Genomic DNA, 15,785 nt, shown 5'->3' with positions numbered 1-15,785 from the left:
GGAGCACTTGTCTATAAAATATTCCTAAGTTTTAAAAGTACTCTAACTAGACTTTTAAGCTGCCAACATTTTCCCTTGCGGTTTGATGTAAGACCTACGGTTAGGTCATTTTTCCTGAACTCATTTTACATCATTAATACCAGTAATATTGGCAGTTATCTAATCTATTTAAAAGTCCTTACTCTTGTGTTTCCATACTCTATTGTTATGTCTCTACCAAATAGTGGGACTACGGCGATTTAGTCCATGAATCACTCTCATCATACTTACAATTGATTCTTACTATTATCATCATCTCTATCAACTTTCAGTAAAAGATGTTTCCTTGTCCTTGTCCGACCAGGGGCAGACATGCAAATCAAACTCCACCACCACCACCCCCTCTACAGTTCAATGAAGTGATGTTTCAAGCAGCAGTGACCGCAGCCATGGCCCAAGTAAACTTTAGTGGTGCAAGTGGAGCTGGAACAGGCACAAACTCTAGCCATGGTGAAATCCACCTACGTACACAAAAGTGTACCTATAAAGATTTCACCAGCTGCAAACCAACATACTTCAACGGAACAAGAGGGATCATTGCACTGTCCCAATGGATCGAGAGAACATAAGCAATCTTCGAGATGTGCTCATGCCCTGAAGGAAGCAAGATAAAGTTCTCTGCTTGCACCTTCACAGAAAGGGCCCTAACGTTGTGGAATGGACATGTCAAACCGCTCTCACTGGTAGTAGCTAATGCCTTGGGCTGGGATACACTGAAGGACCTGATGACCAGGGAGTACTGCCCGAGGGGCGAAATTCAGAAGCTCGAGGAGGAACTGTGCAACCTCAAAATGAAGGGTTCTGACCTAGTGGCTTCTATAGCTAGGTTCTGCGACCTGGTAACTCTATATCCCAACCTGGTCCCCACTGAAGGCAAGAAAGTCGAGAGATACTTCTGGGGTTTGGTACCCCCGTATCGAGGGAATGTTCTAGCATCAAAACCTACGACCTTTGATAGTGCCAAGGAATTGGCCCAAAGGCTCATCGATCACGAGACTCCTTCTACTCCAACAACAACTACAACGACTGCCCCCGCGCCAACCAAAATGACTGACAACAAGAGGAAACGTTGGGACCGAAAGAAGGGCAGATCGGCTCAACCCTCTTCCAAGAACCAACAGACTGTGGCTATTCATGTTGCCACTACTCCTGCTACCCCTGTACCAGCCAAACCTTACGTAGGGAACCTACCCAAGTGCACCAAGTGCTCCTTCCATCATAACGGCCCCTGCCGGGAAATGCAATTCACTAATTGCGACTGGAAGGGCCATACCGCCCGGTTTTGCAGAACACCACCCAAACCCATCACCCAGGCCCCCGGTGCAGGAATGAGTCAGGCCTGCTACGGGTGTAGCGAGACAGGGCACTTCAAAAGAAACTGCCCTAAAGCTGGGAATGCGGGAGGAGCAGGGAGACTATTTGCTATTGGCCACAATGAATCAGTAGCAAACCCCACAGTCGTCACGGGTACATTCCTTCTCGATAACTCTTATGCTTGTATCCTATTTAAGGGTAAGTTGTTCATGATAGGAAAAATATAACACTAGGATCTGTATGAAAGAACAAATAATAAAATTTTACCGAGGCCTGTGTTTGACATTGTTTCCTTAAAAAAAAATTCACCCTATATAGGTGTTTGTTTCCTAGGATACAACAATAGAAAGCAATTCTTCTTGATTGTCTGGATTATACCTTGGTTGCAGCAAAAGATGGAAGAAGAAGCAGAATGGTAAGAGAGGAAGAGAGTGATTTCGTTTCATTCGGTGTCTATAATCAGTCACATAGGCGTTGTATTTATACTATCCAATATAATTGATGTGATTAAAACAAAATCGTAACTGTCACAATTAAATATAACAGTTAATTAAGAAATCAAATCTGAAATCTATGATTCATAGCTCTTAATTCCTCTTCCAACTACCACACTTTGATAAGTAATTTCTCATTCATTTCTAATTTGTTTTGGACGTGTGATATATCAAAACGAAGGTATCACATAGGAGAACACGAACACATAATCATTTGTCCTTTTTAATACATTAAAAGTTTGAAATCTATGCTAAAAATGTGGAAAATCTATTTATGGAAACTAATAAAATTAATGTTCCACCAATCCCCCACATTAATGAAAATTGCTTCAACATCCGCAGTTCCAAGTTGCTTTAGGTAAAATCCAACAGTTGAACCATGCACATGATAGGTAGGTTTGACCCTTTGAAACTTTCCTGATACATATTTATTTTACTAGCGGATCAGTAGACTCGATGTCCTTGAACTATTCTACCATTCGTGTAAATAATTAATACATGTCTGAAATGCTTCTACCTAACCTAGTTAGGTTGTCATTGATGTGTCCATTATGGTTGTGGACACTTGCATGGTTCTGTAAGAGCTCTTAGGAGCTAGCCCATTCAAATACCTTTGAAGCAACCCCACTTATCTCTCACATAGGTGATTATATCATAATAATTAAAAGCTAAATCTTGATGATTTCCAACTTATCATCAACTACTAAAAGCTTAACCTGCATCACTATTATTTATATGAATGGGTAGGGTAGACCCCAAAGTGATCCATTCATGTTATAGGCAAGTAGGTTGTCCCATTGAACCTAGATCATGGGATCTCTAGTCAACTAGTTTAGGTTTTCCTTCGCAATAACTTATTCGTTCATTGGTTTTAATCCCATTCCTTTTGACGATTTTACAACTAAATCCCTTTTAACCCTTTGTTTAGGGGATCCACAATGTTATCTTTGGACCTTATGTAGTCAAGTGAGATAACTCCAGTTGAAATTAGTTGTCAAATAGTGTTGTGTCTTCGACGTATGTGTCAAGACTTACCATTATACATAGTACTGTGTGCTTGTCCAATTGCCAATTGACTATCACAATGGATTGAGATTGCAGAAACTGGTTTGGCCATCCTGGTATATCCTCCATAAATTGTTGTAGCTATTCAACTTTTCCTCCACTTTTATCAACTGCTATAAATTCATATTCCATGGTGGATCTAGCTATAACTATTTGTTTTAACGATTTCCATGATATAGCTCCACCTCCAAGTGTGAACAAAAACCCGATGGTTGAATTGGAGTCTTTAATGTTAGATATCCAATTTGCATCACTATACCCTTCTATGACCTCATGATATCTTGTATAGTGCAACCCATAATTGCGAGTGTACCTTAAGTATTGTAAAACTCTTTTAATACTCTTCAAGTGTTCATCATTCGGACTACTGATATATCTACTTAGTCTGCTTATTGCTGTCAGAACTAGCATTTTTGGGCTAGGAAATTCTGTCTATGTATGATAAACTCTTGATGTATCATGTAACTGTAAGATTGATGCAATACATGTTATTCATTTCAAAAACAAATGTTCAAATCAAAACTCACTCGAGAAGCCCAAAATCTAATTCGATACATTTCATACACTCTACTTTGGGGTTGTAGCCCTAATTTCCCAATCCAAACCTTATTCGGCCAGGAATCATTTATTGGGCCTAATGGGCCAATAAACCCACAACTTGATTATTTTGGGATAAGAATCCTCATTTGGCCCTAGTTGGACCCACATTCATTACACTATAGAATTTTGGGCCATAAGACTCTTCATGGGACTTATTGAGCCTAAAACCACCTTCTTAAATTATATGGGCCGAAAAACCCATATCTTTGCCTTATTTGGGCCGCAAACTCAAATATGAGTCCAATGGGCCGAAAACTTCCATATTGGGCCTTATAATTTCGACTGATATTCAATACTAGCCCAACATCCAAATTTGTTTCATCTTCTCTCCAATTCTTAGCCCACATACAAAAAAAAATTCAAATATGGGGTAATTAGAGTGACACTTCATTATAAACCACCAAATAACTATTTCATAATCTCACATGTCTCCATGCATCAAATAAAGACCACCATGCAAAAACCACACCGCCTTCTCTCTCTTCTCTTCTTATTCTCGTCCTCCCTTCTCCATTTCACACAAGAATTCATTTCTAAACTTCTTTTTAAATATTCAAGGATTCCTCCATTTTCCTTCAAGAAAAATCGTGAGGTGGTGTAAATTTTCAACAAGTTTTCACCAAAGCCCATTCAATCTTGGTAAGTTACTACCTATTCAAGATGTTTAACTTCATTTTTATGATGAATCGTTCACTCCTATGCACTCCATTTCGTGACTGTTGCTCCTTAGAACTCCTTAAGTTCGAAAACTCCTCTCAAGAAGTAAGCTAGGCCGAAATCTCATTCAATCTTCTCACCAAAACCGATCCATCAACCACAGTGAGTTCATACCCCCTTGTTTTCGGTTTTTACTATGTTTTGGGGGATGATACAAGTTTCTTTGTGTTAGATTTATGTATTTATGCATGTATATGTGTGTTTTCATGTTATATGTAGTGATTATATTATGAAAACATGCTAAATCTCTACTAAACTCAAAATATCTACCAAACTTGGTGATGTTTGTAAACTAAACCATCTTATGTGACTCACTATGAAGTGGAAAGAACTAAACATGCTAAAAATGTATGAAAACTAAAGAAAATTGCACAAAGGGGCCATATTTGACAAAATAAACAAAAGTGAGGTCCTTATGACTAACCCACGGTTTTGAGAGGACCTAAAGAGTCATTTTTAAGTAAAAATGGATCTTTATGATATTCATGGTTTTAAAAGGGGCCAAAAGTGTAAATTTTCACAAATGGGCTTCTAATTGGGCGTTCACAGTTTTATATGGGCTAAATATGTCCATTTTCACAAGAATGGGTTTACATAGCTACTCACAGTTTTTAAAGGCCTAAAAAGGTAATTGTTGACTTTTTATGGATTAAATTGTCATTTTAATACAAACATGGGCCAAAAATGTAAATTTTCGGTTAAAAGGGTTGAAAATGCCATTTCTATTAAATATGGGCCAAAAACATTATTTCTATCAAAAATGGGTTGAAAATGTCCTTTTATACAAAATGAGCCCTTAAAAGTAGACTTTCGGTCTTATAGGACCTAAAGTGTCATTTTTACCAAAAATGTGCCTTAATTGTAAAATTTTCGGCTTATGGGCCAAGAGTGTCATTTTTGCAACAAATGGGCCTTTTATGTCATTTTGGTAAATATTTGAGCTAAAATAAGCAATATAATAACAAACGGGCTAATTATGTCATTCTCATTTTATTCGGCCTTGTCTACCCTTTTTCATGTTATTGGGCCTTTGTGGTCCATTTACATGTTTAATAGGCCTGATACATTCGTCACATGTTTACTAGGCCTTAGTGACCCATTTACATGCTTATTGGGCCTGATACTTTCATTACATGTTATTGAGCCTTAGTGACCCATTTACATGCTTGATAGGTCTTGTATACTCATTTCATGTTAATCGGGCCTTATAACCTAAATACATACACATAAAGATTATATTGAAACGATAAACAGTGTGATAAACTATTCGCGTAAAATTAGTTAAGGTTCTTGTGAGACGTTCTTTCATTCGTACCTACCTAGTGTACAACATTTAGTCCTGTAGTTATAACTAGAGTCTCCTGGAGGGAGAGCGAGAGTTTGTGTATAGGTCTATATGCGGTTGACAGCCCCGCACCTGAGTTGTTCGCTACAGCTAGACTAGGCCAGTCTAGCGTGACAAACGTCATACCTTAAACAAGCGACGCTTAAAAAACATCACAACAGGCATATCAGTCATATCAAGTATGGTTATAAGGACTCACATAGATATTAACTCCACTATAAAATTTACGGAATACATATACGTTTCTACAGTTACAACTCTATACAAACACCACCTTACGGTCTTTGGGTTTAAGACCACAACACTTTTACAAGCAGAAAATATCGAATTTTCTGGGAAAACTTTCATTATACATTACCCTCTACTTACAACAGAAAATATCTGATTTTCTTGAATACTCTCTTTATACATTTTCCAAATAGAAACATACATGCTTTAATACAAGATTTGATACAAAGCGTTCAAACCATTTGTTTCTTTTATAGAAAATATCGGATTTTCTGGTGTTTAAAAAGTGATACAAACCTTTCATACAATTATGCTTATGAACTCACCAACATTATATATGTTGACCATTTTCAAAATAACTTGTATTCTCACGAAATCATTAAGCAGGTCCGCCTTCAAGAACTTATGGATTTTGATGTATTTTTGATATCATCGTACACTTATATTTTGGGAATGTAAACACACTGATGTAAACAATGACGGTTGTATTATTGTATGTGTGATGATGATGTTGTCGTGATTTAATTATATACAATGTGATGGTATTACAAGATGAAGTCACCCAAACCCCGGGGTGTTCCCATCGTTCTGGTTCGGGGGTGTGACGGATTGGTATCAGAGCAATGTTTATAGTGAATTGGCATATCTAATCATACAAGATATGCAACTATAAATACGCTGAGACGAAACTACTAAACAAAAATAAAATACATACCTATGTGTGCATCATTACAATAAAAATAAAAGTCTTTGGAAGAACTGAACATCGTGGTTAAACCTGGACAGTTATGTAGTCGTATTGGGGATAAATATAGTCTGATCAACTATATTTATTCAAAATATGACCAACATGTGTTTGGGAGTGATCATGGTGGGCAATGAATCTAGAAACTTGCCAACCTCGTATCCAAAAAGTTTTAAGAAACTCAAACATAAACAATTAAAATACTATAGGAGTATTTTAAAATGCGATCTACATACATCCCCTTACACACCTCTCACACCTCCACTCCTCCTAAAAACATCATGGCCGAATACTAGTAAGGTGAACTTTACTATCAGGCCTTGGTGGTTCACGGGTGGATAGAAGAGGAACCTGAAATGGTTCAAGAGGCATGTCCAGGGATATGACCTGAGGAGTATCTAGAGACAGATTACGAGGAAGAGGGATCTGATGAGGAGACCGAAGATGTAGAGGGCGTTGGGGAAGTCTGTAACGCCCATGTTTCTAGGCTAGGCATTAATATTGACATAATGGTCTAGTTTAACCTTTGTAACTCATTTAGAAGAAATTAAAAGGAATTATGTGAATTTTATGTGAATTATGTGCTTTATGCTTAATTATTATGATTTAATTAATTAAGAATAAAAATGAGCATCAAAAATAAATATTAGATAAAGCCGATATCTTTACATAAAGTTGTAGTGGACGAAACAAGGATTTCGGGGATATCAAGAATACCAAAATCCGAGTTATAACGAAGAAGTTATGACCTGTCGAAGTTTCACGATAAACCGGCACGATGCCGAATGTAGTAAAAAGTGAGTTTTTGATAAACTAACTTTAGGCTTATTAATCTAAACGAAAGTCGTAGTATTCGTTAAATCGAGAAGTTCGATAAAAAGAACGCCCAAATCTTACTTCGTATGAGGAAGTTATGATTTTTCGAAGTTTCAGCTTAGCAGTAGACAGCTAAAAAACTCGAATTTTAGATCGAGCGATTTTTATCCGACACAACCTAAATGAGAATTGAAGGTCTCGTCATTAGTAGCACAACAGTAAAAAGTCTGACGAAAACGGACGTCGGATGAAGAAGTTATGAAATTTTAACGGATTTCCTGTCCCGGTTTGTTAAAAATAATAATATAAAAATTAAATTAAAAATTTGCCAATGAAGTATAAACGGAAGTTGTAGAGCGTAATTTTAGCTACGCGTGCTGTTGGGCTGTAGATAGTTTTGATGTTGCGTCTTTTGGGCTCGTTGATTAGCCTTGTATTCTCCGGTTTGGGCCTGTCCAACCGAGAGCCTTTTATGTATTGTATATAAGTTAAATGCTTGCATGCATATTAGGTTAAGATTGCTGAGATTATTGAAATAGCGATTGATCAAGAGTACTATATTTTTCTATAATCGTTCTTGTAATCTTCTAATCCTTTACAGTTGATGTTCTTAATCGAGCTCTTCTAAGGATTTTATTTAATCATTCGACACGTTTGATTCAAGCTGTTTGTTCTTATTATTGCGTTTTTACTGTTTCATATTCATATACTTGTTCAAGATCTAATCGATCTTCATAGATTAAAAGTTGTTTTAATCCCATCAATTGGTATCAGAGCAGGAGGCTGTGTAATCGATACACATCTTTTCTGTGAAAAAGATTTCCATTAGGGTTTTCCGCAATCATCGATATTTATTGAGCCGTCATCTTAATTGACGTATCTTAATATTTATTGTTTTGCCCTAATCTGCTTTATTACAAGTCTGATCTTTGAACAGGTTTTTACGATCATAATGGACGCGACGCAATCAAATCCCATTAATGTTTCCAACAACATTGGTTCGACGACAAAGATTCCAATCTTATACACCCATGACTATGAAGTATGGGCGCATCATTTTGAAGATTACGTGATTGGATCGGAGGACAATGGTTATCTCATCTGGGAAGCCATCATCAATGGACCGTTTTCACATTCTGCAACATCCAGAATCATTAAGACGCAAAAAGAGTACAACGATCTGCTTAAGGACGTGACGGATATTGCGCAAGATGAAAAAGACAAATTCCAGTGCAATATTAAGGCGCTAAGGTTGATCAGATTCGCCCTTCAGTCCGACACATTCAGACTGGTCAGCTCATGCACTACGGCGAAGGAAGTATGGGATAGACTTCGCGAACTGTATTCCACAGACGAAGATCTTGAACATTCCATCCAAACCTTGCTTCTATCTGAGTTTGGTGAATTCAGGCAAGGGGCCGAAGAAACAGTGACCCAGACGTTTGATCGCTTCAATCATCTTCTTAGCAAGATGATCAAACACGATATTGAAAGGAAGCTCATCGAACAAAAGGTTACTTTCTTGAATGGACTGAGATCTGAATGGAGAGCAGTTGTTTCCACAGTCAAAGCCCATGAACAGTTTAAATCTTACTCTTTGGCGAAACTGGTGGGTATTCTAAAGTCGCAAGAGAAGATTGTGGTTCAAGAGAAGAATGTTGTCTCTAGTCTTGGTTCGTTGGCCCTCCTATCTAAAAGTAAAGCTGTGATGGAGGATGAAGAGCTCAACTTGGAAGAATATGACCTCTCAACTGAGGATTATGCCATGATGGTATCCAATCCTAAGAGGTTTATAAAGAAGAGATTCCCCAGCAACAAAAACCGAAACTGGCAGGGAAGTTACAGCTCTGAAAAAGCGAACAATGAACCGAAGGCTGAGGAGCCCAAGAAGGAACCGAAGGCAGATGGCGATTCAGGAGTAAGCTGTTTCTACTGTGGTGGCAAGAACCACTATGCCAAGGACTGTGTTCTTAAGAAGATGGCTGAAAAGGACGATGGAATTGATGAGGAAGCCGTGCTGCAGATGAGACTGGATGAGTTGAGAAAGAAGAAGTCTACCGCTAACCCTTCTATTAATGCTCTTATTGTGCAGGGTTCGGTTAATGACGATGAGTTCGGTAGCACAGAAGTTTGGTCTACTGACTCAGAAGACGAAGAAGTGAGGAAGCCTACCCATGGAAAGGCTTATGTGGCTAAGGAGGAAAGAAGTGGTGGAAAATGTTTCATGGTGACTGACGTATCTCATATGAGGGGATACAATACCGATGGAGGAAGCAATGGACTGAAGGTACAGGAGGATATGTGCTTTACGGCCAAACCACTCAGCCAGCAGTTCAATGAGCTCGATGAACTGATAAAGAAGGTACAATCTGTTTTCATTTCATCCAAAATACCATCATCCTCATATGAGAAAGAACTAAAAAATGTCAATACAAGAATTTCTCATTTAGATAGTAGCTTAACTCAAACTCGAGTCACCAATTCTAACCTGACTGATCAATTAAGCAGGGTGGCGTCGAAGAGTGAGGAGCGGCGAATGTGGATTGAGTTAAAAGAGTCGGAATTAGTTAAAGTTAAAGACGAAAACATTTATTTGCAGAGAGACAATTTGAAATTGTTAAAACAACGAAATGTTTTTTGTTTAATAGCTAAACGTTTATATTCCAATATTACTCAACTTCACTTGGATTGTGAGATAGGCCAAAAGATCCATCGCATGATTTTGCCCTTCCTAGAATTTAAGGAGGATGAAATCGATGCCGAAGCCTACAAATGTGAGAGTGTGATATCGTCTGATGATGTCAATCCGACTTACATGTATGGACTGGACAAAATCGAGTCCTTCATTAAATCCAAAGACCATAAGGACATGCTCAAAAATCATGCAAAAATTTGACTCTCTAAACGCCAATGTAAGCTCAGAAAACAAAATCGATGTTGAAAATGCATCTGAGCTTAACGAGGACGAAAACATGAGTGAAATTTCTGTAGAGGATACGGTTGACTGCTCAGAATTTGTTAAAAGCGAAACTGAAAACCACAAAAATCTGATTTCTGAAAATTCTGTGGAATTCGCTAGATTGTCCCAACAAAAGTCCCCGAAATTAGTAGAAAAAGCTGTTGTGTATCAAAAGGTCAGGACCACTCCGAATCAGGTATACAAGGTGACTGGAGTAACCGAACATCAAACAACCGAACTCACAGCTATTGTTAACGAAGACAATGCTGATGGCTGTGATGAGTACTTCTGGGATGCTCCTATTGATAATGCAAACGAAACCGTTGGCTTGTCTGAAAGAACCTGCTGGATGAGCAAAGGAAGATACATCCCTGAACCATTAAATAAGCCGGATAACTTCAATGAGCCAAGTACCAGTGGTACAAAAGATATTCCCCAGGAGAATAATCATTCAGCAAAAGAAGACATTCCTTCTACACCAAAAGTTCGAAGTGAAACTTCATCAGATACTCCTTCCACTTCCTCAGTGCAAACTGAATCTTCTTCAGATATTCCCTCTGCTCCCTCGGCTCAAAGTAAAACTCCTGAAGTTCAAAAGGAACCTGTCAAGGAGACAACAAAAACGAAAGCGAACGTTCATCATCAACCTAAGCAGATGAGGGATAAGAAGATAGAAAGGAACCAAAGATACAGGAAAAACCTTTCTGAAAGGAAACAATTCTGGCACTCCCAGAATGCATACTAATCACACAAGGACAAGAATCTGAAGTATGAAAACAATCCTGTAAGAAAGTCTGAAAGTTCCAACAACCGAAAGCCAAGGTTCGGTTCTCAAGAAAATACCAACCGAAAGCAAAGGTTCGGTTCTGAAAAGTATTTCAACCGAAACCAAAGGTTCGGTTCCAAGAATAACTCTAACCGAACACAGAGGTTCGGCTCAGAAATCAAAAGAGAACAAGACTCGAAGGTCAGCCCCTCCAACGATCAAAAGCAAAAGGGGCACCTAGAGTCATCCGCCAGGAAGACATCTCCATCCAAATCCTCTCTTCCTAATTCTTCTCGTTCTTTTACTTCCACCCATTCGTCTCCATCTTGCTCTAAAGCTAATTCCGTTGGTTCTCAAAAACCTCGTTCATCAGCTGAACAGAAGGGAAAGCAGAAGGTTGATGAATCCAAACCAGAGTCCAAAACGAACACACCCAATCCTAACAAAATAAAAGTCTTCACCATTAAAAAGAAAGATGAAACAACTCTAATAAAACGAACATATCTAGTTGACATCTCTCTTACTATTCCAGTTCCCATGAAAAGCTCACATGGACCCAAGAAACTTTGGGTTCCTAAATCTACTTAATTTTTGCAGGTTATGAGTGACGAGCAGTTTGACGAAGAATGGTACATCGACAGTGGCTGCTCGCGTCACATGACGGGGAGGAAAGAGGAGCTCAGGGAATACAGATCTCTTGCTAATGGTGGCAACGTCAAGTTTGGAAATAACTCTTTTGGCACCATAAAGGGATACGGGATGATAACGAATGGTGACTTTACAATAAGGAAGGTGGCATATGTGGAAGGACTCCAACACAACCTCATCAGTGTATCTCAGCTTGTTGGAGGTACAGGTCTCAAGGTTTCATTCGATGATGAAGGTTCTGAAATCATAGAGAAAAAGACAAAGAAAGTGATTCTGAAGTCAGAGCGAAAGGGTGAAATGTTTCCTCTGAACATGAAACCCATCAAAGGAAACCCAGCCATATGTCTGTTATCCAAAGCTCAATCCGACGAAAGCTGGTTGTGGCACAAAAGACTCTCTCATCTCAATTTCAAAGATATCAACCGGCTTGTCACTGGAGTTCATGTTAGGGGTCTACCATTGCTCAAGTTTGACAGAGAGCATTTGTGTGCTGCATGCGAAATGGGAAAGCAGAGTCGTCAAAGTCACCCATCCGTAATTAACACAAAAGTTGTTGAACCACTCGAATTGCTTCATATCGATTTGTGTGGTCCTTCATCTATCGAAAGCATCGGTGGTAGCAAGTATATTCTTGTTATCGTTGATGACTTCTCACGATTTACATGGGTGTTCTTTCTAAAACTCAAATCTGAAGCGACTCAAAAGCTGAAAGTGTTTATCAAGCAAATTGAAGTCCAGCTCAAGAAGGTCGTTCGAAACATCAGGAGCGACAATGGTCTCGAATTCAAGAACAAAGAGTTTGAAGAGTTTCTTGCAGAAAAAAGAATTAGTCATAATTTCTCAGCTCCCTACACACCACAACAGAACGGAATAGTCGAAAGACGAAACCGATCCTTGTGTGAAGCTGCCCGAACTATGTTAAGTTTCGCTTCCTTACCTCTTTATTTTTGGGCTGACGCTATTTCTACTGCTTGTTATACTCAGAACAGGTCCTATCTCAATAAGCGATTGAAGCTCACACCATATGAGATAATAAATAATAGAAAACCCAATGTGAAATTTTTCCATGTGTTTGGCTCAAGGTGTTTCATCTTTAACTCTAAAGAACACCGCAACAAGTTTGATGTCAAAGCTGACGAGGGAATCTTTCTGGGTTACTCACTCACATCCAAGGCGTACAGGGTCTTAAACAAACGTTCAAGAAGGATTGAAGAGACATACTATGTGACCTTCGACGATAGCTATGTCAAGAAGCTACAGGCCATAGATGACGCTGCCAGGGAAATCTTTCCTCGAACTGGCCAAGTCACAGTCTCAATCGCCAATTTGTACGAGAATTTTCTTGAACTCTTTGACGAACCGGAAAAAGCTTCTCTCTCAGAAGCAGGTGCAGCTGACAACAAAATTGATCATATGAAGCAAATTGTCGAAGATGCTGCAAAAAGAATGCATGAAGGAGAATCGCCCACTGATGAATCTCTAACCAACAATGCTTCAGTCGAGGGGGAGCCAAGTTCTCATGTCGAGGGGGAGCCAAGCTCACAAGTCCAGGGGGAGCCAAGCTCTACTGCTTCAACCGAAGGTGCCTCTCCAACCGAAGATGCCCCTCCAACCGAAGGTGCTTCAACGCCTGATAATCCAGCACCACAAGAAACCCATGAACATCATGTTTCTCAAGACTCATCAATTGAGGGGGAGCATGATGATATGACGCCTGATTACGATAGCCAATCTGAGCCAGAAAAGATGATCAACGCTGAACTAGATCCAACCTTCGATCCGAATTACCCTCCTCTTACCAAATGGACCAAAGATCATCCTATCTCTCAAGTAGTTGGTGATGTATCTGAAAAGGTTCTGACCCGATCTCAACTGAAGGCAAAACAGACATCCTTATTTTCAAAGGTAGAGTTTTGTATGTTTAACTCATTCGTATCAAAAGTTGAACCGAAGACAGTGAACACTGCCCTCGATCACTCTGATTGGGTTCAAGCAATGCAAGACGAACTGAACGAGTTTGAAAGGAACAAAGTCTGGCGCCTCATTCCAACTCCTCCAGATGCTTCGGTTGTTGGTCTTAAATGGGTTTTTAGAAACAAAGACTCTCCTAGCAAATTTTGGCATGATGGGAGACTCAAAAGTCAAAGTCCCAATGGCATTCGACACCAAGCTTACCCCATCTCTAGACAAACCGGCTGTCGATATCACGCTCTATCGTCAAATGATAGGCTCATTGATGTATCTAACTGCTAGCAGACCTGACATTATGTTCTCTGTGTGTTATTGTGCTCAATTTCAGGCTAACCCACGCGAACCTCACATGTTGGCAGTAAAGAATATCCTACGCTATCTCAAGCGAACCACCTCCTTAGGTCTATGGTATCCATCCAATTCAGGCTTCTTCGTTCAAGCCTATTCCGATGCTGACCTTGGAGGATGTGGACTTGACCGTAAAAGCACAACTGGTGGCTGTCAATTTCATGATGGGAAATTGGTCAGCTGGCAATCCAAGAAACAAACATGTGTGTCACTGTCTACTGCCGAAGCGGAATACATTGCCGCTGCATCCTGCACATCACAAGTGATTTGGATCCAGAGTCAACTTCGAGACTATGGACTCAATATGAAGAAGATCCCACTATATTGTGACTCTGAAACTGCAATTAGGATCTGTCATAACCCAGTGCAGCACTCTAAAACCAAACACATAGCACTGAGGTATCACTTCATCAAAGATCATGTGGAAGATGGAAATGTCGAAGTTCACTTCGTAAGAGCCACTGATCAACTGGCTGACGTCTTTACCAAAGCTCTTCCAGAAGCTTCATTTAATAAAATATTGCAAGGGCTAGGAATGATGGAATCAGAGTCAGTACCTCACACTACTTCTCAACCTCAAACGTAAGAAGCGAAACCAACCGAACGTTCGGGTTCGGTTCAACCATCAATTGCTCGCTCATTACTTCAAAGGTAGTTTTTCTGTTGTATATTTCTTGTACTGTTTTGTTTTTATTTATTTTAAAAGTATTTATTTCTTGTATATCTAAATTCCTTAGTTTCTCAAAATATTCCAAAACCGAAACCTACCGAAGGTTCGGGTTCGGTTTTTCAAAATTTTGTGGAACCGAAATCAACCGAAGGTTCGGGTTCGGTTATTCAAAATTTTGTGGAACCGAAACCAACCGAAGGTTCGGGTTCGGTTTTTCAAAATTTTCTAGAACCGAAACCAATCGAACGTTCGGGCTCGGTATTTCTTTTTTTTCAAGAGTTTTTTTTAGGTCTTATTTTTATTTTAACTCTTATTTTTTTATTTATTTTTATTTATTAATTTTTTTATTTTTATTATAAATTTCAAAAACTCCAAAAATATTTTATTTATTTTCTTTGTGTGCTCATTCGTTTATGGGAATACATTTGATGACTTACTTAAGTGTCCCTAGAAGCATGCTGCTGTATGTGTCCCAAGCCTCATAAGATTTTGAATAATAGCCTTCATGACCTGGTATACACAAACCTTGTCTTCCCAATAAGGCTAACTCATTTATTCTAATTGTGAGCTACCTCACTCTCTTCTCACATGAGTTAAGAGTCTCCTTCTTGGTCCTTATTTTCGCAGCAGAGGTACTATGTCTTCTTACACGTTCTCTATTACACTTCTCCATTACATTCGTTTCATCACTGTAACCCTTAAGACTCTCAGAAACTACCACTGAGGTTTATGGTTACACAACATCTGTGTTTATGATCTTAGTTTCGTGCCACTACGAGCTGAGTGAAACCCAAAATTCAACACCAACGAATTGACGGTGACCAATTCATTTGATCAAGTTTTCACCAATGAATAGACGAATGTACCTTCATGGAATCTCAAATTTTCTTTTGCGTGATTCCAATGAAATTGTTACACACCATAACATTTCTTCCCAAGGGATCTAGTTTTAAATTTTTATCTGAGATTTCATATTAATCCAAGCTACTTTAAAATCAAATCCTATCTACTTGTTCAACAGACTACACCGGTCTCACAAGTACTTTGTTCACTTTCGTTC

The sequence above is a fragment of the Lactuca sativa genome, chromosome 2 (assembly GCF_002870075.4).
Source record: "Lactuca sativa cultivar Salinas chromosome 2, Lsat_Salinas_v11, whole genome shotgun sequence".
NCBI classification, from domain to species: Eukaryota; Viridiplantae; Streptophyta; class Magnoliopsida; order Asterales; family Asteraceae; genus Lactuca; species Lactuca sativa.
The sequence above is the reverse complement of the archived record's forward strand: the minus strand, read 5'-3'. Positions refer to the sequence as shown.